This window comes from Nerophis ophidion, linkage group LG10 (genome assembly GCF_033978795.1).
Source record: "Nerophis ophidion isolate RoL-2023_Sa linkage group LG10, RoL_Noph_v1.0, whole genome shotgun sequence".
In the NCBI taxonomy this organism is placed as follows: Eukaryota; Metazoa; Chordata; class Actinopteri; order Syngnathiformes; family Syngnathidae; genus Nerophis; species Nerophis ophidion.
The window spans coordinates 18,845,546-18,870,831 of record NC_084620.1 but is presented as its reverse complement, the minus strand read 5'-3'; the positions used below and the strand labels follow the sequence as shown (position 1 = coordinate 18,870,831).

The 25,286-nt window shown below is 39.1% G+C and overlaps 1 protein-coding gene across 7 annotated transcripts in view; it reads left to right on the top strand.

The window, feature by feature from the left end:
• LOC133560314 (neurexin-2-like) overlaps window positions 1-25,286 on the top strand; it is a 1,077,892-nt gene that overhangs the window by 196,727 nt on the left and 855,879 nt on the right. The gene's annotated exons all lie outside the window — the stretch shown is intronic.

The window sequence follows — 25,286 nt, the reverse complement described above, 5'->3', positions numbered from 1 at the left end:
GTTGATGTTGACTGCGAGCTAATCAATGCTAACATGCTATGCTAATCGATACTAACATGCTATTTACCGGCGGTGCTAATGCAGACATGGCACAGAGATGTATGGATAACCTGCAGATGTATTTGCAACTATATTACGTTTCCTTCCACCCACATTTAATGCGAAAAAAACACTTACCAATCGACGGATTTAAGTTGCTCCAGTGTCAAGAGATGCGAAAGTCCTGATCGTTTGGTCCGCACATTTTACCGGCGATGCTAACACAGCTATTCGGCCATGCTATGGCTATGAATAGCGTCAATAGCTATTCGCTCATTAGCTTCAGTTTCTTTTTCAATACTTTCATACTCCCACCATCCGTTTCAATACATGCGTAATCTGTTGAGTCGCTTAAACCGCTGAAATCAGAGTCTGAATCCGAGCTAATGTCGCTATATCTTGCTGTAGTATCTGCCATTGTTTGTTTACATTGGCAGTACTGTATGACGTCACAGGAAAATGGATAGTCGCATCGCAAATAGCGAAAATCAAGCACTTTAAAGGTTTTTTTAGGGATATTCCGGGACCGGTAAAATTTTGAAAAAAACTTCAAAAAATACAACAAGTCACTGGGAACTGATTTTTATTGTTTTTAACCCTTTTGAAATTGTGATAACATTCCCCTTTAATACTCAAAGTGCCAGTCTGACAGATGGACAGATTTTAATTGGCAGCAGAGAAAGGCTTTTGTCTGTCAACAAAACACCAGTTTGTAGAGTACATTTGTGATATGTCTGGGTGGGTAGAAGTGCTATATGACGGCTTTTGATGTATTCCTAGCACATTCTCCCAAAATAATGTGTTCACATCTATCTGGCATAGTTCATTTCACGTGCTTGAATTGACGGCGCGGATCACACATTTGTATTTGTTGTTTATGATCAGGACTAAAGCTACATTTTGTTGTTTTTTGGCCACAGTCATTAGGAATCGTACCCATCATACAGCTGAAACAGAAAGTGTTGAATATGCAGGTTGGAGGGTTGGGGAAAGAATCATCAGAGCATGAACAACTATGTATACTGCGCTAATTAATGTGGAGGAAAGTCTGCATGAGTTGGAAATGTGACAAAGAATGTTTTAGCATGCCATTTCATGCTCATGAAGAAAGCGAGAAAGAATGAGAAGCAACAGTGATAACAGCAACACTTCTATTGTTTTTGTTTTTTTAACATAATTCCACACATTTATGAATATGCTGCATTTATTAGGCAGCCAGCTCAAATTAGTATAGCTATATGTTTGTACCTAACATCCAATGCTCACCTCGGCTAAAACAAAATTGCTAAAGCTTTAGTTTCTTAATGGTACATCAACATGGTTTTGATGCACTGTTGGTTAGCAGTTGTTTAACTATGCCACACTACAAAGCCTAAAAACAGAACACATGAAATAATCATATAAAATGTATCTTATTACTATTTGTGGACTGAAAAAATGTGTCCGCCCTGAGATCGGTAGTTCGTGAGTTCAAACCCCAGCTGAGTCATACCAAAGACTATAAAAATGGGATCCGTTACCTCCATGCTTGGCACTCAGCATCAAGGGTTGGAATTGGGGGTTAAATCACCAAAAATGATTCCTGGGCGTGGCCACCGCTGCAGCTCACTGCTCCCCTCACCTCCCAGAGGATAATCCCACCACACCTAGTGTGTGTGAGACAATCATTGGTACTTTAACTTTAACTTTACAGTATAAAGATAATGATTGGAATACATTCTTCTCAAACTTTGCAAAGGTTTCCTCAGGGGTCTGTAGGTGTCTGGCCGCAAGTATGTTTCTGACTGAAAGTCTTACACTTCCCTCGTAACACCTACTGTACTCAGACAATCCCCTCCTATGATGTATATTTATTAATGTGAAGAGGCACGCTATTGAAATGCAGCAATCACGGCCCACAGACGGTAAAACAACTCAAATAACTTAAGTTATTTTTGTAAATTCAAAAAACTTAAACTTACCCCTGTCATCTTCGATTTGGTTAAGAGAAACACTGGTGCATCTGCTCTGCTTATAGTTCCTTTAGTCAAATGTGAATGTGAGCATTCGTATCTTGGTGTGGACCAAACCGATGGACATTAATTTTCTGAGGTAAAATCTGTTTTATAATGACCTTTCATCATTCTTCTTATACATTAACTTAAAGGCCTACTGAAAGGAGATTTTCTTATTTAAACGGGGATAGCAGGTCCATTCTATGTGTCATACTTGATCATTTCGCGATATTGTCATATTTTTGCTGAAATGATTTATTAGAGAACATCCACGACAAAGTTTGCAACTTTCGGTGCTAAGAGAAATGCCCTGCCCCTACCGGAAGTCGCAGACGATGACGTCACATGTTTGATGGCTCCTCACATATTCACATTGTTTTTAATGGGAGCCTCCAACAAAAAGTGCTATTCGGACCGAGAAAGCAACAATTTCCCCATTTAATTTGAGCGAGGATGAAATATCCGTGTTATTGATAGCAACGGACTATAAAAAAAAAAAGCTATTGCATTGGGACGGATTCCGATGTTTTTAGAAACATTTACTAGGATAATTTTGGGAAATCCCTTATCTTTCTATTGTTTTGCTAGTGTTTTAGTGAATTTAATATTACCTGATAGTCAAAGGGTGTCTCCACGGGTGTCTTGACGCGCAGTGTCTCAGGGGAGTCGACGGCAGCTATGGACGGCACAAGCTCAGCTTTTCTCCGGTAAGAAGCGACTTTTTAACCACAATTTTCTCACCGAAACCTGCTGGTTGACATGTGGTCGGGATCCATGTTCCCTTGACCGCGCTCTGATCCATAGGAAAGTTTCACCTCCAGGAATTTTAAACAAGGAATCACCGTGTGTTTGTGTGGCTAAAGGCCAAAGCTTCCCAACTCCATCTTTCTACTCTGACTTCTCCAATATTAATTGAACAGATTGCAAATGATTCAGCAACACAGATGTCCAAAAAACTGTATAATTATACCGTTAAAGCAGACGACTTTTAGCCGTTTGTGCGTAGCGCTCATACTTCCTAAAAACCCGTGGCGTCTTGCGTACAAGTCATCATTACACAACGTTTCGAAGACGAAACTCCCGGGAAATTTAAAATTGTAATTTAGTAAACTAAAAATGCTGTATTGGCATGTGTTGCAATGTTAATATTTCATCCTTGATGTATAAACTATCAGACTGCGTGGTGGGTAGTAGTGGGTTTCAGTAGGCCTTTACCATTTTACCCTGCATCATTATACATGAATCATATTTTAAGAAAAAGCAAAAAAACAAACACCAAAAACCAGACAATGGATAATAAACAAAGGACCAAATTAAAAAAAAACACTCTGATAAACTAAGATACATTGAGAGACAATGTTTTTAACAATGCAATACATAGATAGATAGATATTACCTTATTGGTTCATATACATTTCAAAAGGTATTAATTGGAGAAAGGGTGTTTTAGTCTTTGGACAAACAGGTAGGGCTGGGCGATGTATCGATATACTCAATATATCGAGGGTTTGTCTCTGTGCGATATAGAAAATTACTATCGTGATATTCGAGTATACGTTCTCACGCAGTTGCTTTTAGCTGCGGTCATTACACTACATGCGTTTCCCACTTTTTCTTGTCTCTCCTTCTCACAGAGATAAAAACAAGCACACCTTACAGACGTCACGTGTGCAACGTCACACGCTCCCATGGAGCAGAGAGGTAGCGACATGGTAACGTTAGCTGTGATGCTAACGTGAGGTGCGGGTGGTAATACGAGAGAGAGAAGGTGCAAATCTGGTAACAAACGGAGGAAGAATTAATTCCCAAGAAAAACAGCACGGGGTCATCTGGCGGTGGTTTGATTTCAAGCGGGAATATATTCAACTTTTATGCGGCAAAAGCATTGCTACAAAAAGTAGCAGCACTGCTAATGTAGAATCATTTGAAATGCCACCTGCAAGAGAATAAGGAGTGCTTGAAACTCTGCATGTCAACATCTCCGACCGGTCCCACACCAGCAAAATGGTGAAGCAACTATTTCCATTTCAACACCGTACGAAAAAAAAAAGCAACAACAGAAGGAGCCAACGTCCGCAAGAACCTATTTTGCAGCTCATTTTTATTTGACACTTATTGAAATGTCTTGTGTGACATCATGCATAAAGTGCACTTTATTTGTTTATAACTATTGTAGTGGATTCTGTGCATTAAGTGCACTCTAATTTAGTGTTGTTTTGATATGTCATCTTGGTGTCGACATTCACAAAAGTGCACTTATAGCTTATTTTAAAATGTCTCTGGCAATCTTCCACTTTCTGTTTTGGAAATGACATTAATTTTTGTGCCACTGCTTAATAACTGTAGAATAAATACAGTTTTGGTAAATTGACTTAGTTGTGATTTCCCTCTCTGCATGAAAGTTTAAAATGAGCATATATTAATGCAGTATTAACAATAATGTTTTAATGTTGTAGCATTACTCATTGCTGCAGCAGTCTAACAATTGACAGTCACCAAAATGGTTAGCTAGCAATTTATATTCACGGGAGGAAATAAACAAACCGACATTCCTTTCTTTGGTCCAGGAACTTACTGCACCGTTTATTCTGCGCATGCTCACAATACTATTTCAGTGCACGCAGGCGCATGACGTCACTGCGTAACATATTCAACATGGCTTTGCTGTTTATATTATTAAATTTGCTCAACACTCCCACTCAAAGACATGTTTATAGCTCTCTATAATGGTAAACAAAAACAATATACATAACTCCAAAATAAAACCTTTTGGCATACTGGCAGTGTTAAAACTTCAAACTATTTTTCATTTGCCAGTTCACATCACTCTCCAAACAAATACCCCTTGAACTTCTCAAATTTCGCCTTTGTCACTGGCTTGGTAAAAACATCAGCTACAATGTTTGCAGTAGGGCAGTATTCTATAGAAATGTCCCCTTCTGTGTGTGCAGATCATATAAAGTGGTACTTTATATCTACGTGTTTGCTCCTCTGTCTACATACTGGTTTCTTAGATAAAGCTATTGCCCCCTGGTTGTCTTCATATATCTTGACTGGTAGATGCTTTGGACTACCATCTATTCCTTTAAGTAGTTGCACAAGGTACATACTCTCGAGTAGTGGCTGCTAGTGCCATATACTCGGCTTCACAAGTGGAGAGTGCCACTGTTTCCTGCTCTTCCATGATATAACTGGACCATTCTTAGTCAAGCTGAAACAATATCCAGTTGTGCTCCTCCTATCATTTTTATCAGCTGCCCAATCAGCATCACTATATCCCTCAAGCTTAAGTCTTTGCTCACATTTCTGGAAGTGTAGTTCTTGATCTATAGTACCCTTTAAGTACCTCGGTAGGTGCTTTGCTGTAGCCCAATGCTGCTGCTTTGGTTCTGCTAGGTGTTGTGATAGTTTACTAACAACCCAGCTCAAGTCAGGTCTAGTACATGTCATAATGTAGATCAAACTACCTACTATTTCTTTATATCCAGATGAATCGATAACTTCACCCTCATTGTCAAAGTTTAACTTTTGCTTGCATGTCTGACATCCCACATTTTGCTAACAACTTCTCTATGTTTCTTTTGAGTCATTTTGATCTCTCCATCATTCTGTCTGAAATCAATACCCAGGAAGTGTTTCAGTGGACCCATATCTTTCATCTTAAACCTTCTCTTCAACATTTCCTTTACATCATTAAGGTGTTGCTACTCGCCGCTATGATTAAGTCATCCACCCACACTAACAGAATCACTTTCTCATTCTCAGATTCTCTGCAGTAGACACAGTGATCAGCATCATTTTGGACAAAACCATTCTCTGTAAGGTGATCATGCAGTAACATGTTCCAGTTACGCTCCGATTGTTTTAAACCATACAATGATTTATTGAGTTTACACACTAAGTGTTCTCCTGTTTTTGATTTGACTTCAAAACCTTCCGGTTGTTCCATATATACCTCAGTCCATTGGAGCATGTAAGTAAGAAGTCTTTACATCCATTTGGTGTAGGGTAAGGTCCTCCTGTACAGCCACCTGCATCAATGCTCGCACAGACGTCATGTTGGCTGTCGATGAAAAAGTCTCTTTATAGTCAATCCCTTCCACTTGACCATAGCCCTTTGCAACATATCTTGCTTTACAAGTCTCTATTCCATCTGGGCTCTCTTTCACTGCATATATCCAACGACCTCCCACTGCTTGTTTGCCTCTTGGCAGTGGGGTCCGAGTGAAAGTTTCATTCTCAGTCAGAGTTTCCTCTTTCATTGCATCAACCCACATTTTTGACTTCTTAGAGTCCATAGCCTCTGTAAATGTTTTAGGTACATCATATGCCACTCTGTAGAAATAATCTACATCCTCACTTTCGTCAATATTACACTCAGCTTTACACTGGTACTCTAAGTATTCTGGAGCCTTTTTCTCTCTTATAGGATACCGGTTTTCTCCAGGTCTTTGAGGCGGATTTGCCTCAGCAGTCTCCTCAACACTAGACTCTTTACTCTCATTAGGCTGTCCCTGACCCTGCTTGACTACCTTTGGTCGTGCATCTTCATAACTTTCAATCTCACTCCCCATATTACAATATGTCTGAGTATGTCTATCAGCACTACCTTTGGTGATGAATTTTACCAGCCTATGTTTTAGGACTTTTCCAGTGTCAGGATAATACATGTTATATGCTGGACTATACTTATCATAGCCTACAAAAATCCCCTTTTCGCACCTAGAATCCAGCTTCTTTTTATCCTGCTTGTATACGTAGCATTCAGAACCAAATATCTCCATGTTAGATAGGTTAGGTGTTTTTCCTGTGAAAACTCAATAAGGTGTCTGCTCTAGACGCTTAACGTAACACCTGTTGCGGATTTGAGCTCTTGTCTGTACAGCATATGTCCACAATTGCTTTGGGAGGTTACTCTCCAATAGCATCCATCGTGCTATTTCAAATAAGGTTCTCCAGCCTCTTTCGGCGGTTCCATTCTGATGAGTAGGGTGCACTCGTCTCATGCCTTATCCCATTACTCCTCAGTAAAGATTGGAACTCCTGCCCGGTAAATTCTTTACCGTTATCAGACCTTATGCACTTTATCTTTCCATAAGGAGCTACATCTGCTATGAATTTCTCTGTAGCTTTTGTTGTGTCACTCTTTGCTTTGATAAAGTATGGAAAAATCATCCCACTGTAATCATCAGTAAATGCTATTGCATATCTGTATCCATCTTTATCTGCTGGCTCTATAGGACCGCATAAGTCTGTGTGTACTAGTTCTAGTACAGCTGTAGCTTTAGCGTCTGCCTGTCTGTTTCTACTTTGGGTAAACTTTCCCTGTGTACATATTTCAGTTTTGATTGGACTTGTCATGTTTCCCTTTAATTGACATCCCTTTAACTACCTTTTTTAATCTTGCAACATCATCTAAGTTACAATGACCAAGTATCTTATGCCATGTTTGAATGTCATGACATCCATACACTTCATCAACATTATCCTCTACTGTGATAAGAGAATACAGCCTACCATACACATCCATTTTGAATTTGGTACCATCCTTGTGGACCAGCCAGTTATCACCGTCCTTGAAGCGTAGCTCGGCTCCGTTAGCCGTTGTTGATTTCACTGAAAAGATGTTTTGTGGAAACGATGGTATGTAAAGTGCTTGTTTGAGCCTTGTTTTGACTCGTCGTCCCTCGCTGTCCAGCAAGTAGACTTCCGCGTCGCCTCTCATCTTTGCCATCTCACTCACTTTGGTTCCATCGGCGAGCTCAATCATGTGATCCTCAGGCCTGAAGCTCTTGTCGACAGTCTTGAACTTTGTGACGTAATTGATCAGGTGGGTTGTGGCGCCACAGTCGACCATGAGACCCTTCTTGTTTCCTATTTGTGGAGGACAGTCACTCAATTTGAAGAAACAGAAAGATGTATGTTCTGACGTGTATCCCATTTTCGATACTCTCTTTTCGCCTGGGATTCGTCAGGGCATGTCCCGGCCATGTGTCCCTTTTCCCCACATGTGTAACACTCAACATCAGCTAGATCCATTTTCTTTCATCTTCCTCTTCCATGTGATCTTGATGCCCCGCTAGCCTTCATCACATTATCTTATTCTGCATTCACGTCGTTCTTCCCATATTTTTCTGTACTCTCATAACTTCGCAGTTGCGTTTTAAACTCGCCAAAAGTTACAGTGTCATTTGTTTGGGTAATGTGCACGACGAATGGCTTATATGAGTCAGGTAGCCCCTTTCCTACCATAGCTATTTGAAGCCCGTCACTTTTCTTTTTGTCTGCTCTTCTTAATGACGTGAAAATAGTTTTTGCTCTAATAATATAGTCAGTGACTGTTTCATTGCTAGCCTTGTGGAGCGAGGAAAGTTCACAATACAAATTCACAACACGAGGTTGGTCCTTTCCCGCGTAATGCTGGCGAAGAATCTCCAGTGCTGCTCTTCCATCACGTTTCTCGTCTTATTGTCTAGACACTGCACTAACTCCGCATATGCCTCACCGTTCTTTGCTTCATCTTCCGCGAGAGCTTCTTCGTCTTCCTCATGAATGTGCGGGTATTTCAGGATAACTCCTCCGAGACCACGTAACTCCATGTGCGCGAGGAACCTCGTTTCCCCGAGTTCATAATTTTTCTCGTCACCGTCGAATAAAAGTCCAAACCATCTTTGGCCTGAATGACTGGGCTCATAACCTGTAGCAATACTCATTGCTGCAGCAGTATAACGTTTTGACAGTCACCAAAATGGTTAGCTAGCAATTTATATTCACGGGAGGAAATAAACAAACCACCATTCCTTTCTTTGGTTCAGGAACTTACTACACCGTTTATTATGCGCATGCTCACAATACCATTTCAGTGCACGCAGGCACATGACGCCACTGCGTAAGATATTCAACATGGCTTTGCTGTTTTATATTATTAAATGTACTCAACAAATGTAGACACATAGACTCGTCATACTGCTGTGAAGGCTGAGAAAACTTGGTATGCCACCCAAAATTCTCAGCAACTTCTATAGAAATGGCGCAGTGGTAGAGTGGCCGTGCGCAACCTGAGGGTCCCATGTTCAAATCCCACCTAGTACCAACCTCGTCACGTCCGTTGTGTCCTGAGCAAGACACTTCACCCTTGCTCCTGATGGGTGCTGGTTGGCGCCTTGCATGGCAGCTCCCTCCATCAGTGTGTGAATGTGTGTGTGAATGGGTAAATGTGGAAGTAATGTCAAAGAGCTTTGAGTACCTTGAAGGTAGAAAAGCGCTATACAAATACAACCCATTTATCATTTATTTATTTAAATACAGTTGAGTGTGTCCTTACCAGCTCAATGACGGTCTGGTATGGAAACTGCACTGCTAAGGACAGGAAGGCACTCCAGCGAGTGATTAAAACTGCTCAGTACATATCAGGAGCAACCTTCTCCTCACTACATGACATGTACTCTACCAGGGCCACCAGGAGAGCACACAACATCATAAAGGACAGCACACACCCCCAGCACAGTCTCTTCAGCCTCCTACCATCAGGCAGACGATACAGGAGCCTGAAATCCAGGACTACGAGACTGACAAACAGTTTCTACCCACAGGCCATCCGGCTTGTGAATGCTAATTTATGCATGCTAGCTCCTCCCCCCACCCCCCATTTTTACTTTGTCTTTTTGAACAAAACAGGTACCTTGACCACCCCCGAACTGTGAACCATCACTGCAGACACTTTTCACCTTTGATCACTAAAGACACTTTAACTGCTGCTGTGACCCAAGGTCACCTCCATATTCATACTGTTGACTGTCAATCAGAATGTGCAATAATGTTATGTTGCTTACTGTGCCTTGTATATACATTTTTATTTTTTATTTTTTTTAGCGAAGTATCGTGTGACTTGTTGAAGGGTGGACTAGCAAAGTAAGATTTTCATTGTACGGCAAACTGTTTAACTTTGCATATGACAATAAACAATCTTGAATCTTGAATTATATGCATCAAGTGTTAATTCAAGACTAAGGCAAAATAGAGATATGTATTGTGACATGGCCTAAAAATATTGAGATATTAATTAAAGGCCATATCGTCCAGCGCTACAAACAGGTGGTTGGCATTAACATACAAACTGTATACATTAACATGTCCACATGTTTGTTAGAATACAACATTTGTTATGCAAGCCAAAAATAAAACGACATTTGCTGACAAAAATATAATTTTACATTGTTTATACTTGCAGTATGCTTTTTGGTAATGTTGTATCATCGATGCAGGCCTATTGTGAAATAACAGCTCTAATTGAAAGTGCAAACATTTCACCTCAATTTCTGTCTTTCAGTTTCAAATGGTGGCAGCACTTTTTTTTTTGTCTTCTCCGGGTCCTTTGTTCTCTTTCCATTTTGTTGTTGTTTTTGGTTGAGCCATCTCTATTTATTGGCACTCTTCTGCAGACCTGTGTTTAAATGACAGCAAAAAAGAATGCAGAATTGCCCAATATGTGAGATACAAATGGCCTATAGCAGAATATAAAAAAAAGCCTACATATTCAACTCAATAGATGGCTTTTTTGTTAGTAATGTTTGATCTTCTGACATAATTCACTAATATGTACAAACCCCGTTTCCATATGAGTTGGGAAATTGTGTTAGATGTAAATATAAACAGAATACAATGATTTGCAAATCATTTTCAACCCATATTCAGTTGAATATGCTACAAAGACAACATATTTGATGTTCAAACTGATAAACATTTTTTTTTGCAAATCATCTACTTTAGAATTTGATGCCAGCAACACGTGACAAAGAAGTTGGGAAAGGTGGCAATAAATACTGATAAAGTTGAGGAATGCTCATCAAACACTCATATAGAACATCCCACAGGTGTGCAGGCTAATTGGGAACTGGTGGATGCCATGATTGGATATAAAAGCAGCTTCCATGAAATGCTAAGTCATTCACAAACAAGGATGGGGGGAAGGTCACCGCTTTTAAGCAAATTGTCGAACAGTTTTAAAACAACATTCATCAATGCGTTATTACAAGGAATTTAGGGATTTTACAATCTACGGTCCATAAAATCATCAAAAGGTTCAGCGAATCTGGAGAAATCTCTGCACGTAAGCGATATTACTACGGACCTTTGATCCTTCAGGCGGTACTGCATCAAAACCCCACATCAGTTTTTTTTTGTTTTTTTTTTCCAAGATGGCGCTGCTGTAGTGGCTGCTGTTGGCAGGAGCTCTGTGCTCTTGTGTCATCGTTTTGTGTTTCCCTCTTGTTTTCATGTGTTATTATATTTTTTCGCCTTTTGGTCCGGGACCCTTTGGGACTGTGTGACAAGGGGTGGCACTTTCGTGACCTCTGTGGTGCTTTCTTGTGGACTTTTGGATCTGCCTCCCGGGAGCCTTTTGGCACGCGGGCGTACTGAACGAGTTTAGAAGCAGAAATCTTCACAAGCTGCTCTGCTTTCTGCCTCTGTCTGAGCAGTGAGCACCCAGCATTGTCCCGCCCACACAACCATCTGATATGCTACATACAAAGCCAATCAGCAGTGCGTATTCAGAGCGATGTAACAGCCAATCAGCAGTGCGTAGTCAGAGCGATGTAGTCCATGTTTCAGCGTCGAGCAGATATTCGTTTAGCAGGGGAGCAGCACAAATTATACTAAACACTTCCCAGTCACAACTATTACAAACATCACTATGAGCCCGTTGACCTTCTAGATACTTAAACTGCAGCTCAGCTAGCTCACAGTATAGGCTTGAGGTGAAGGCTAATTAGCTTTTAGCGTAACGTTAGCTCATTTTGCTGTGTGTGTGTGTGTGAAAGACTGTGTGTGTGCGTGTGTGTGTGTGTGTGTTAGGAGCAGCAGCGCGTGTGTGTGCGCGTGTGTGTGTGTGTGTGCGTGTGTGTGTGTGTGTGTGTGTGTGTGTGTGTGTGTTTGTGTGTGTTAGGAGCAGCAAAGCACTGTCAGTCTGTTATTTTATTGAACTCCATTGTGTTTAGGGATGAATAGTCTCTCCTATTTCTAGTGTACTATTTTTCAGCTATGGTTACATTAATCATTAGTAATGTAGCAGCCTAGTTTTGAATAGCAGGGTCCCTGCTATCACATGTTGATAAAAATACAACATTTACATAATAAAAGTCAACTACAGGCTTCCCAAATGCTGTAATAAATTAAGCATGATGAGTTGTCGTTAAATAGTTTCAATGGAAACTGTATAATGTTGCACTTTTTATATGTAGAAGAAAGGTTTTTTTCATTTTATTTAATCAAAGCAACAACTTGAGGCAGTTTAATGTGGATTAACATGGGCAGAATTATTATAGTGTTCCCAATGTTAAAAGGATAAAATCATTGTTTACAAATTTGGTAAATAATTAACCCAAAAATGTATATTTTGTTGTTTTCTTACTGTACCGAAAATGAACCAAATCGTGACCTCTAAACCGAGGTACGTACCGAACCCAAATATTTGTGTACCGTTACACCCCTAATCTATACTGATCTGGGCTGATATCTAATTTTCCATAGTTTGAGTTGTTTGCAGAAATGTAAATACTTTTTATAGTAATATTAAAACCATATTCATTAATTGTAGTGATAACCTGTCATTCATTATTGTAGTAAAATAGTAATTGCAATCATAACAACCATAATTAAGCCCATATGCTAATCATGTGGTCCTGATATGAAGTACGCATGGATAAGTGGGTTCGGGTAGACTCTGGTGTAAACTTAAAGTAGATAGAAGAAAACAAATTAATAGTCCCACATCGTGGCATACATTCAATATTTACATATTCAAATATTGAATGAATTAAAATATTTTTTAAAACAGACAAGTGAGGTAAAAAAACATATTTGAAAATATAATTTCCATCATTGACTGACATCTGTGGACTGGTTGTATGTGTATGAAAAGAGAGATATTGATCTTGACACTTCATTACTATGTGATGTTCTCTCAACAGATGAGACATTACCTTCTTCAAAGACTTTTAGATAAAATTCAATTGACATTTTCCACAACTCCACTAAATTTGGACTTTTTAGAATTTGTTTTTCGACAGGAGCTGTATCATCTTGATACATATTGACGATGACCCGCCCTGCTCTACTTCTGATTGGCCCTGAGCGTTTTTCGCCTGACCAATCAGAAAGGAGGGGCCGTCTAAGCATACCCACCCCCAAAGTGCCAAAACGAAGACGGCGCGCGCACATAGGCACCGCGCGCACGCAAAAAGGCGCCGCACTCGCGCAAAAGGATGTCGCGCGCACGCATGAAGTGGAGAATCAGCGCGCGATAACGCTTGAATTTTTAGCACTATTGTGACGCCATAAATAACCATCCGGATTGTTATAGGCGCAAAGTTCAAAAGCCAGCATCAGTGATGGTATGGGGGTGTATTAGTGCCCAAGGCATGGATAACTTACACATCTGTGAAGGCCCCATTAATGCTGAAAGGTACATACAGGGTTTGGAGCAACATATGTTGTCATCCAAGCAACGTTATCATGGATGCCCCTGCTTATTTCAGCAAGACAATGCCAAGCCACGTGTTACAACAGCGTGGCTTCGTAGCAAAAGAGTGCAGGTACTTTCCTGGCCCGCCTGCAGTCCAGACATGTCTCCCATCGAAAATGTGTGGCGCATTATGAAGCGTAAAATACGACAGCAGAGACCCCGGACTGTTGAACGACTGAAGCTCTACGTAAAACAAGAATGGGAAAGAATTCCACTTTCAAAGCTTCAAAAATTAGTTTGCTCAGTTCCCAAACGTTTATTGAGTGTTGTTACAAGAAAATGTGATGTAACACAGTGGTGAACAAGCCCTTTCCCAACTACTTTGGCATGTGTTGCAGCCATGAAATTCTAAGTTAATTATTATTTGCAAAAAAAATAAAGTTTATGAGTTTGAACGTCAAATATCTTGTCTTTTTAGTGCATTCAACTGCATATGGGTTTAAAATGATTTGCAAATCATTGTATTCCGTTTATATTTACATCTAACACAATTTCCCAACTCATATGGAAAAAGGGGTTTGTAACCGAAGCTGCTCAATCAAGTCTTTACTCTATGCATTATGTTCCTACAAGGTAGCCTTTGGTCTCATGACAAAAATACCAGTGAGAATGTGCCCTTAAAGCTTTATTTTGTCTACACAAAAACAGCTTCAGTAAGTACTGAGTTGAACATTAGTTAATTAAATATGAGCAGAAGAAAATCTCTTCAACTGCTAAAGGGGAATTTTTAAAATGTATTTCTGTCTTTCTTGTGCTACTCATTTATCCTCGTGTAATACATAGAATGATAAGATTTTCAAAGAGGCTTTATTGTAAATGGCCCACTTTTTCAATGAAAACAATGAAAAAAAAAAAAAAAGGGACAATGAAAACGGAGGCTTACCTCCAAAAACTTCGGGACAACCTAAAATCATCAGCCCGGAGGTTGGGTATTGGGCGCAGTCGGGTGTTTCAACAGGACAACGACCCAAAATGAATGGCTGAGTCAGGCTAGAATTAAAGTTTTAGAATCTCCTTCCCAAAGGCCTGTCTTAAACGTGTGGACAATGCTGAAGAAACAAGTCTATGTCAGAAAAACAGCAAATTTAGTTGAAATGCCCCAATTTTGTCAAGAGGAGTGGTCAAAAATTAAACCAGAAGCTTGCCAGAAGCTTGTGGATGGCTACGGAAAGCCCCTTATTGCAATGAAACTTGCCAAAGGACATGTAACCAAATATTAACATTGCTGTTTGTATACTTTTGACCCAGCATTTTTGGTCACATTTTCAGTAGACCCATGATAAATTCAGAAAAGAACCAAACTTCATAAATCTTTTTTGTGACCAACAAGTATGTGCTCCAATCACTCTATCACAAAAAAATAAGAGTTGTAGAAATTATTGGAAACTCCAGACAGCCATGACATTATGTTCTTTACAAGTGTATGTCAACTTTTGATCGCGACCGTGCAAGTGCGTGTGTGTGTATATGGGTGTGTGTTTATATATATATATATATATATATATATATATATATATATATATATATACAGTATATACAAACCCTGTTTCCATATGATTTGGGAAATTGTGTTAGATGTAAATATAAACAGAATACAATGATTTGCAAATCATTTTCAACCCATATTCAGTTGAATATGCTACAAAGACAACATATTTGATGTTAAATCTGATAAACATTTTTTTTTTTCTCAAATAATCATTAACTTTAGAATTTGATGCCAGCAACATGTGACAAAGAAGTTGGGAAAGGTGGCAATAACCACTAATTAAGTTGAGGAATACTCATCAAACACTTATTTGGAACATCCCACAGGTGTGCAGGCTAATTGGGAAAAGGTGGGTGCCATGATTGGGTAGAAAAGCAGCTTCCATGAAATGCTAAGTATTTCACAAACAAGGATAAGGCGAGGGTCACCAATTTGTAAGCAAATTGTCAGTTTTAGAACAACATTTCTCAACGAGCTATTGCAAGGAATTTAGGGATTTTACCATCTACGGTCCGTAAAATCGTCAAAAAGTTCAGAGAATCTGAAGAAATCACTGCACGTAAGCGATGATATCAACATCAGTTAGTAAAGGATATCACCACATGGGCTCAGGAACACTTTATAAAACCACAGTCAGTAACTACAGTTGGTCGTTACATCTGTAAGTGCAAGTTAAAACTCTACTATGCAAACCGAAAGCCATTTATCAACAACACCCAGGAACGCCGCCGGCTTCTCTGGGCTCGAGACCTTTTAAGATGGACTGATGCAAAGTGGAAAAGTGTTCTGTGGTCTGACGAGTCCACATTTCAAATTATATTTGGAAACTGTGGACGTTGTGTCCTCCGGAGCAATGAGGAAAATAACCTTCCGGATTGTTATAGGCGCAAAGTTCAAAAGCCAGCATCTGTGATGGTATGGGGGTGTATTAGTGCCCAAGGCATGGGTAACTTACACATCTGTGAAGGCACCATTAATGCTGAATGGTCCATACAGGTTTTGGAGCAACATACAAAACCCGTTTCCATATAAGTTGGGAAATTGTGTTAGATGTAAATATAAACGGAATAGAATGATTTGCAAACCCTTTTCAACCCATATTCAGTTGAATGCACTACAAAAACAATATATTTCATGTTCAAACTCATAAACTTTATTTTTCTTTGCAAATCATAATCAACTTAGAATTTCATGGCTGCAACACGTGCCAAAGTAATCATTGTATTCCGTTTATGTTTACATCTAACACAATTTCCCAACTCATATGGGAAATTGTATATATATATATATATATATATATATATATATATATTTATATATATACAATTTATATATATATATATATATATATATATATATATATTCTACATAAACTGTGGAATAAAAAGGTCAGTAGTGGTTTAGTATACAGATATGTATGAATTGTACAAAACACTGTTATATCAATAGTACTTATTTCAGTGTAAAAAGTGTAATTTCCTAGCCTATTGTACTACCTATTTACCTACTTCTTAGAAGTCCAGTGCAATCTATATTTGAAAAAAAAAAAAACGCCTGATTTTGTGACTCCAAGATAGTTTTTTCACATTTATTCTTTGACATCAAATGTCAAGAATCCCACAGACAAAATGTGTTTCTCTAACTTACTGTACATGGTGAGCCTACACAGGGTCATATTGATTTCTACGGAAGGAAGGCATGCTGCTTGTTATCCAATTGTATTCCATCAAGTGTTTACTTTTCTGCTACAAGGCAGCACGCACTTAAGGCTCGCCACCTTGCAAGACACATCAATGAGTGTAATAAGTGTGTCTACAGTAACTCATCTTGTCCGTTTTTCCTTCTTCTGACCAGCTGCAAAGGCACAGTGCATGTTGAAAAGGTCAGTGGGTCATTGTCACCCTAATGGACACACGTGTCACACAGACAGGACCACTATGGCATTTTTTGGAAAAGAAGTCCAAGCCCACGCCAACTTTGCTGGCCGGTATTAAAAAAACTTTTACCGGGCTACTTAGTTTCACTTCTCTGAAGTCCTCAGCGTGCATTAAAGACCACACCTTTGTTTTTAAATGTCACACGTGTTGATGCCTGCACGACACGCTGTTCTGCTTGTCTCCCTGAAGTCGTACTAACAGCAAAACCATCATGCATATTAAAATTTAGAGTGCATTCGTGCATTGAAGAACTTTCATTGATTACGCTGAATAACGCTATATTTTTGTATTTAGTCATTTATTATACATATTTCATACTATAAAACTTAATGAGGTCAAGCGGAGGTGTCCAATTTGTATGGCGCCCAAAAAACACATAAAAAATAGACAAATAGAGCTAAAGGCATCATGTAATGACAAAAGGTGAAATGTTAAAACTAATATGGTGCCTGTCTCAGCTACAATCGGGCGGAAGGCGGGGTACACCTTCGACAAGTCGCCACCTCATCGCAAGGCCAACACAGATAGACAGACAACATTCACACTCACATTCACACACTAGGGACTAGGGATATGTGCATATCCAAAGATATGCACCTATCCCCAGGTGCATATCTTTGGAAGTGGGAGGAAGCCGGAGTACCCGAAGGGAACCCACGCAGTCACGGGGAGAACATGGAAACTCCACACAGAAAGATCCCGAGCCCGGGATTGAACTAAGGACCTTCGTAGTGTGAGGCAGACACACTAACCCCACTCTCCCAGCGTGCTGCCCCATATCGCATAGAATGATTTTTTTTTTACAAGGCCCGCCTTCTTAAATTCAACTCCTATTGAAAAGTCCCAGATCCTTGTGTGGAGCTCAGCGAACTACAAGGATCTGGCTTAATAAAGTCAGGTTTCCCAAGCCTAACCTTGGGACGCCATTACCGCAAGAAAATTGCCGACTTGAGGTAATCAATGTTTGAATAATGAATAATCTCGATTTCAATATGAATACACATTTTTGTGATGATTATTTTGGCCAAAGTAGTGGAGCTGTTGGGCTGGACCAGAGTTTGTTGTATCCAAATGTACCCTTATATGGAGTACCAGTCGTAGGTTAATGTGGTAAAATACCAACAAATGAATTCAGAAAACTGAAACAGTGCATTTTGCAGTTAGTCTCAGGTAAGTCCAACATGAAAACAACAATTTAAAGGCCTACTGAAACCCACTACTACTCGCCTCGCAGTCTGATAGTTTATATATTAATGATGAAATATTAACATTGCAACACATGCCAATACGGCCTTTTTAGTTTACTAAATTACAATTTTCTTGAAAACGTCGCGTTATGATGACGTGTACGCGTGACGTCACGGGCTGATATGAATATGAGCGCTGCGTACACACACAGCTAAAAGTCGTCTGCTTTAACGGCATAATTACACTGTATTTTGGACATCTGTGTTGCTGAACCTTTTGCGATTTTTTTCAATTTATATTGGAGAAGTCAAAGCACAAAGACGGAGTTGGGAGGCTTTAACCTTTAACCACACAAACACACGGTGATTCCTTGTTTAAAATTCATGGAGGTGAAACTTCACTATGGATCACAGCGAACATGGATCCCGGCTACACATCAACCAGCAGGTTTCGGTGAGAAAATCGTGGTTAAAAAGTCGCCCCTTACCAGATATTAGCTGAGCTTGTGCCGTCGACTTCCCCGAGACACTGCGCGTCAACACTTCCGACTATCAGGTACAGTTAAACTCACTAAAACACTAGCTACACAATAGAATGATAAGGGATTTCTCAGAATTATCCTAGTAAATGTCTCTAAAACCATATGAATCTGTCTCAATGCAACGCGATTGCAATTGCGTTTTGTTTTTTTTAACTTGTTTTTTTTGGGGGTTTTTTTCTAGTCCGTCGCTATCAATATCCTCAAACACGAATCTGTCATCCTCGCTCAAATTAATGGGGAAATTGTCGTTTTCTCGGTCTGAATAGCTGTTTTTGTTGGAGGCTCCCATTAAAATCAATGTGAATATATGAGGAGCCCTCAACATGTGACGTCATCGTCTGCGAACTTTATCGTGGATGTTCTCTACTAAATCCTTTCAGCAAAAATATGGCAATATCGCGAAATGATCAAGTATGACACATAGAATGGACCTGCTATCCCCGTTTAAATAAGAACATCTCATTTCAATAGGCCTTTAAGGCTTTTTTAGGGCATTGAATTGCAACTTGACTATTTGGATTTTCTTAGAAAAAGGACTCAATGCCCTGAGAATACAATGACCTGGATGAATGACAATGTGTTTACAGGCACAAGATCCTTAAGGCACCTTTAAACAATTACTGTAATTCTTCTTGCCCTGTCGTTGGAGATGGAAAGGTTTGCAGATGGTCGCCAGTCACACCAAGCAAATAAACTGTGCACAACATTGATTAAACTTAAAACAACAAAACACTAGTTGTTGTTTTCAGAGTTTTTCTTTGTGGGGGAAAAGTAGATTTTTGCAGACGAGAATAGATCAAATCTGTTCTCTCCCCAACTTTGTTTTGCTCCATAAAACAAATCAATGTGCATATGATGAAACACAACAATAATATTGTCTCACTTGTCTTCTCAATGTTTTGTTTGTTCTACTGCTGCTATTTCAACGACACAGACATCATCGTATAAACCTAATTCATGGACTGTTGGCTCTTCTGGTCGGTGTCCTACTGATCTGGCCTGCTCTGCACCTCGGAGGGAATTGGGGGCTTTGCTGACCACTTCCTTGTGGTTACATTAGCTCCTCTTGACCTCACATCTGTAATCGCCTCTATGTGCATGGATGATGCATTAGCGTGTCATAATGCTGCCCAGCGCTTATGGACTTCTAATAGTTTTGCAAGTGTAAAAAGCAGGAAGTGAAGAGTGGCTATGCGAGTGTTACATCGGCTTACCTGGAGATTACGGCATCAGCAGTTCAGCCACATTGCAACATGGCAGATCAGAGCTACATTTAGCTGACTGTGGGCTTCCTTGTATTCATTTATGTCATGTTTTGGAATCAGTTGCACATGAAACAAGAGGTGCACCTTAAGCGTGCAATTTATGTAGATGAATCATCCATCGATCCATTTTGCAATTATGTTTAGGTATTTTGGTAACATTACAAACCCTTTGTACCTGCTGTGATGATGATATTGCAAAGCTAATCCCTTCAAATTTTGGCATTAAATACCCACAGATCATGTAATAATTTATGATAAACAGAACAGCTTATTTTTGAAAAGAGACCTAAAGACAGCATATCTGTTATATTAAATATAATTTGGTGTGTGAATTAGGGGTGTAACGGTACACAAAAATTTCGGTTCGGTACGTACCTCGGTTTAGAGGTCACGGATCGGTTCATTTTCGGTACAGTAAAAAAACAACAAAATATACATTTTTTGGGTTATTTATTTACCAAATTTGTAAACAATGGCTTTATCCTTTTAACATTGGGAACACTATAATAATTCTGCCCACGTTAATCCACATTAAACTGCCTCAAGTTGTTGCGTTGAATAAATAAAATGACAAAACCTTTCTTCTACATATAAATAGTGCAACATTAAACAGTTTCAAGTCAACTCATCATGCTTAATTTATTACAGCATTTGGGAAGCCTGTAGTTGACTTTTATTATACACACACACACATGCACACACACACACGCGCACACACACACAGCAAAATGAGCTAACATTATGCTAAAAGCCTTCACCTCAACTATGAGCGAGCTGGGCTGCAGTTTAAGTATCTAGAAGGTCAACGGGCTCATAGTGATGTTTGTAATAGTTGTGACTGGGAAGTGTTTTTTATAATTTGGGGAGTGTACAATGTCAGCTGCTCACCTGCTAAACACATATCTGCTCATCTCGACGCCGGAGCACTGACTCCATGCTTTCTGAATACGCACTGCTGAATGGCTTCGTATGTAACCAATCAGATGGTTGTGTGGGCGGAACAATGCTGGGTGCTCACTGCTCAGAGGCATCTGCAGAGCAGCTTGTTAAGACTTTACTTGACAAACTCGTTCGATACACCCTCGTACCGAACCGAAACCCCCGTACCGAAACGGTTCAATACAAATACACGTACCGTTACACCCCTAGTGTGAATGTATGTTTCTCAAGTTCAGTGTTTACATAGGTTTTTGGTTGTTGGTACTGTAAATGTGCCTCAGTCCACATACACACACATGCATTTGTGCAGCTTTAGACTATGGTGATATTTTTACTTTATAGCCTTTGAAGGGGGTCATATTATGTTGGTTTTTTTTGTACATTTAAAACACTTCCTTCTACATAAAGTGTAATGGGGGTCAGTGTCTACATTTTGCATATATTATCTTTTACAACCATCGTTAAGTGCTTTCTGTCTCTTCAGAATGCGCTCTTTTGTGGGGGTTTTATTTACGTGCCGAAGTCCTCTCCCGGGCCGATCCCCACTTTGATTGTGTCTCCCACCCGACAGCCATGTTGTAGTTTTAAGCGCTTCCATGTGGAGTCTACTGACAGATAAAAGTTAGCACTATATGCTACTTTTCATTACAAATGGCAACAGTGGAGGATGCATGTGCATATACGAGCCAGTCTGCCAAACAAAAAGAGGACAGAAACGTAGAAGGAAATTATTGATTACAACTGAATAAAAATAGCGGCGGTATGCAAAGCTCTGCCATGTATGGCGATATCCACTGATGTAACTAATGCAAAATATGTCACAAAAGCCTAAAATTCCAAATGGCTCTTTTAAAGCAACTTTGGCAATATTGTTTAATAAATAGTTCTGTCATGTTTTATTGGTTTGAGTTAAGATTTTCAGCAATTGATATGATCCTAAATTCACAAAAACAGTTTGCTGAATATACTGCTGTTAGTTGAAATATATTTGATTTCTTATGTTTTTGTCTATTTCATAAGTTCACTTTGCTAATTTTTGTTAGCCTGTCAATAAACTGGTCCTTTGTACGTTAGCATTAAGCAAGCCGCATTAGAGCCAACCTTCAACCTGTATAATTGTATTGCTTTTTTCAGTTTATAACAAACTGTTGACTGCTTAACATTATTTCTACTTAAATGTGCATCTATTGCATACACTTTTTGCCATTTGTTTTACTGTGGCGTCATTGTGGAGATTATTAATAAACAACTTTACTGTATTTCCTTGAATAGTCGACGGGTATGTAATATGCGCCTGCTTTGAATTACTGCCGGTCAAAACTCACTCCCCAAATTAATAAGCGCATGCTTACTTTTACCGTCGTGTCAAGTTCATGACGTCATAAGTGACACTTCCCCTGCCGTCATTTTCAAAATAGTGAAGGAGTTTTTATTTGCATTTACTGTGTAAACCAGGGGTCTTGTTCCACAGCCATACAGAACACACTAATGGTTGTTATATAAAATAATTTTAACACTTTAAAAATCTTACTAATATGCGCCACATTCTGTGAACCCTAACCAAATAAGAATAACAAACACATTTCTGGAGAACATTGACTCTGTAACACATTATAAACGCAACATAAGAATTCCCCAGAATGCCGTGCGTGCATCCATGACTCCTGGCTATATCATACACCGCTAGCAAGAGCAAGGTTCTCATAGTCATCATTGTCACCGACGTCCCACTGGGTCACTATTGTCACCGATGTCCCACTGGGTGTGAGTTTTCCTTGCCCTTATGTGGGCCTACCGAGGATGTCGTGGTGGTCTGTGCAGCCCTTTGAGACACTAGTGATTTAGGGCTATATAAGTAAACATTGATTGATTGATGATTGATATTCAAGGAAATACGGTAAGTTGTTTTGTCATCGCTAATTTAAAAGACTGTTTTCATATTCTGCAAATTAAATTCCAACATTTAAAGGAGTGCAGAAAAATATATGACAAAGCACAGGTGTACAAAATGCAGCATGTGTTACATATATTAAAGTGACTATTAAAAAATAGAGCAAAACGATGTAGGAAGAAAATAACACTAATTACTAATAACTCATGTTTTTAAATATTTACATAGATTTTTTTCAGCCTTTTTTAAAGAAAGTATATGCATCTCCACAACCCTAGCCCCGCCCCCATGACTCCAAGTATATTGGCAACCAGTGTCAAACAATGGTTTGTTATCTATATCATGGGTTCTTTATGTTTTTCACCTTTTGGACCAATTGTTCCACCGCAGATGGATATAACTTGCCAACATTTACCAGGGTAAACCTTGTCAAATGATGTGAAACCATGGGTTAATCAAGAAGATTATAATCAATGTTTAGGTTTGGCTGATTAAATAATGAATACTAATCAAACTTACAGCTAAAGAAAAGACTCACAAAAATCTCATAACAAATGTACATACAAATATGCAGTGCTAAAATAAATACTTTCTATTATGTTAAATATACTCTTAAATAAACTGTCAATGAAATTTAAGTGCAAATAAAAATATAGCCTAACCACTTGTGTCATTTTATTTTTGAACTTAAAAAACTTCTCTTCGACTTTAGCTGTTTTGTTTTAGATTGTCATTAATGTCACAAGTAGTGGAAAAGTGTTTCACAACTGAGTACTGCTGCAGCCCATATGGACCACAGCTTAGAAACAGATATTGTTCGCGGCCCAACAATGGGCCCTGGCCCTATGGTTAAGAAACACTGACTATTGTGGTTGTCGTCGCTGTGCATATTTACAATGGTCCATTGTTCATGTTGCATCTTGGCTTCTATCATTGAAATAGTTGGCATTAAGCACGTACAGCTTGTAAAGGCTGCATTGGCTTTGTTGCATCAATCCGGCTTCACTCTCACTAACACACCCACAGCTGTTATATACTATTCCCAGTGTGTGGTGTTTCCCCCCAAAAAGATGAATGGAAGTAGATGAACATTGAGTATCTTCCTTTTTTTTGTATTCCTCAACAATGTAAGCCACTGACTGTGGAGCTGATGCATTGAGGAGGTGGCTCAATCCTTACTCAATCAGAGCTGGTCAATAATTGTCACTAAATCAGCCCTTTTTAGCCTTCATCTTTGTTCTCCATTCATTATGAGTGAATAGGTTTATGTCAGCGTGACACTTCTAACGGGGATTGCGGCAGCATAAAATCATGCAATTTACAGGTTCGACAAGCGAGTCTGGGTCCAAAAACAGCACAAAACAAACAGCGCTGCAGAAGGCGAGTGAGGAGATCAAGAGATTTGTTTTCCCACTACTCATCTTCTTTGTTTTATCATGGTATGTTTTGTTCCCTCTGTTGATCTTCTTGTTGGCTTATCTTCACCACAAATTGCTCGACATGACCGCGGCAAAGTGACGGAACTCAATCATTTGGCACATCTGAACAAGATTAAAAAAAACTTTTTAGGACTACTTCTACTCATCAGAATAAGAACCATATGTAATTGATTGATTTATGCCACATGGTTGGAGAGGTAGGTCAAATATATTGGTCAAAGTTAGCCTGAGTCAGAGAACAAGAATGTTTTCTAGAATATTTGACCTGGAATGGATTAGAGATCTGAGGTTTAATGTAAAATTGCTTTAAATATTGTAGAATGTTGTTGTAGGCATGTTATATTCCTTCAATATGTGGAGTAAAAGGACGGAACTGATTGAGCTAGGTAATTAAACCGGATCCCTGATGCATTTTAAATCTATGAATCGGAATATGACATTTTTAAGACTGGAAACAAACATTTACTGAAGACTTCGAGATAGAGTATGTATTCAAACAGTGTACATTTTCAAAAGATAAACTATGATACTTTTGGAGAGGTCGAGGTGTGGTTTCATTTGCAATCTGGGAATGCCCCCAGAAATGAACATCTTGCCAACGGACTCAAAAAAATTACTTATAGAAGTGACTGTGGAGCAAAATTCATGCACAATTTACACCAAAGCATATCCAATACAAATGATCAAGATTATAAGGGAATGACTTCAATGTAAATTGTCGGTGCCCCTTAATTTTTTAATTTTCCTGAAGGAACTCTCCTGAAGGAATCAATAAAGTACTATCTATCTATCTATCTATCTATCTATCTATCTATCTATCTATCTATCTATCTATCTATCTATCTATCTATCTATCTATCTATCTATCTATCTATCTATCTATCTATCTATCTATCTATCTGTCGACTTTACAAGGTACATGAAGGAAGCACAATGATATATTCCTGAATTCTTTCATGTATCATAATTTACCGTATCATTTTTATCACGCATGCAATATTTTGTTTTACCTTAGTAAAGGCATGTTCATGGATAAAGCT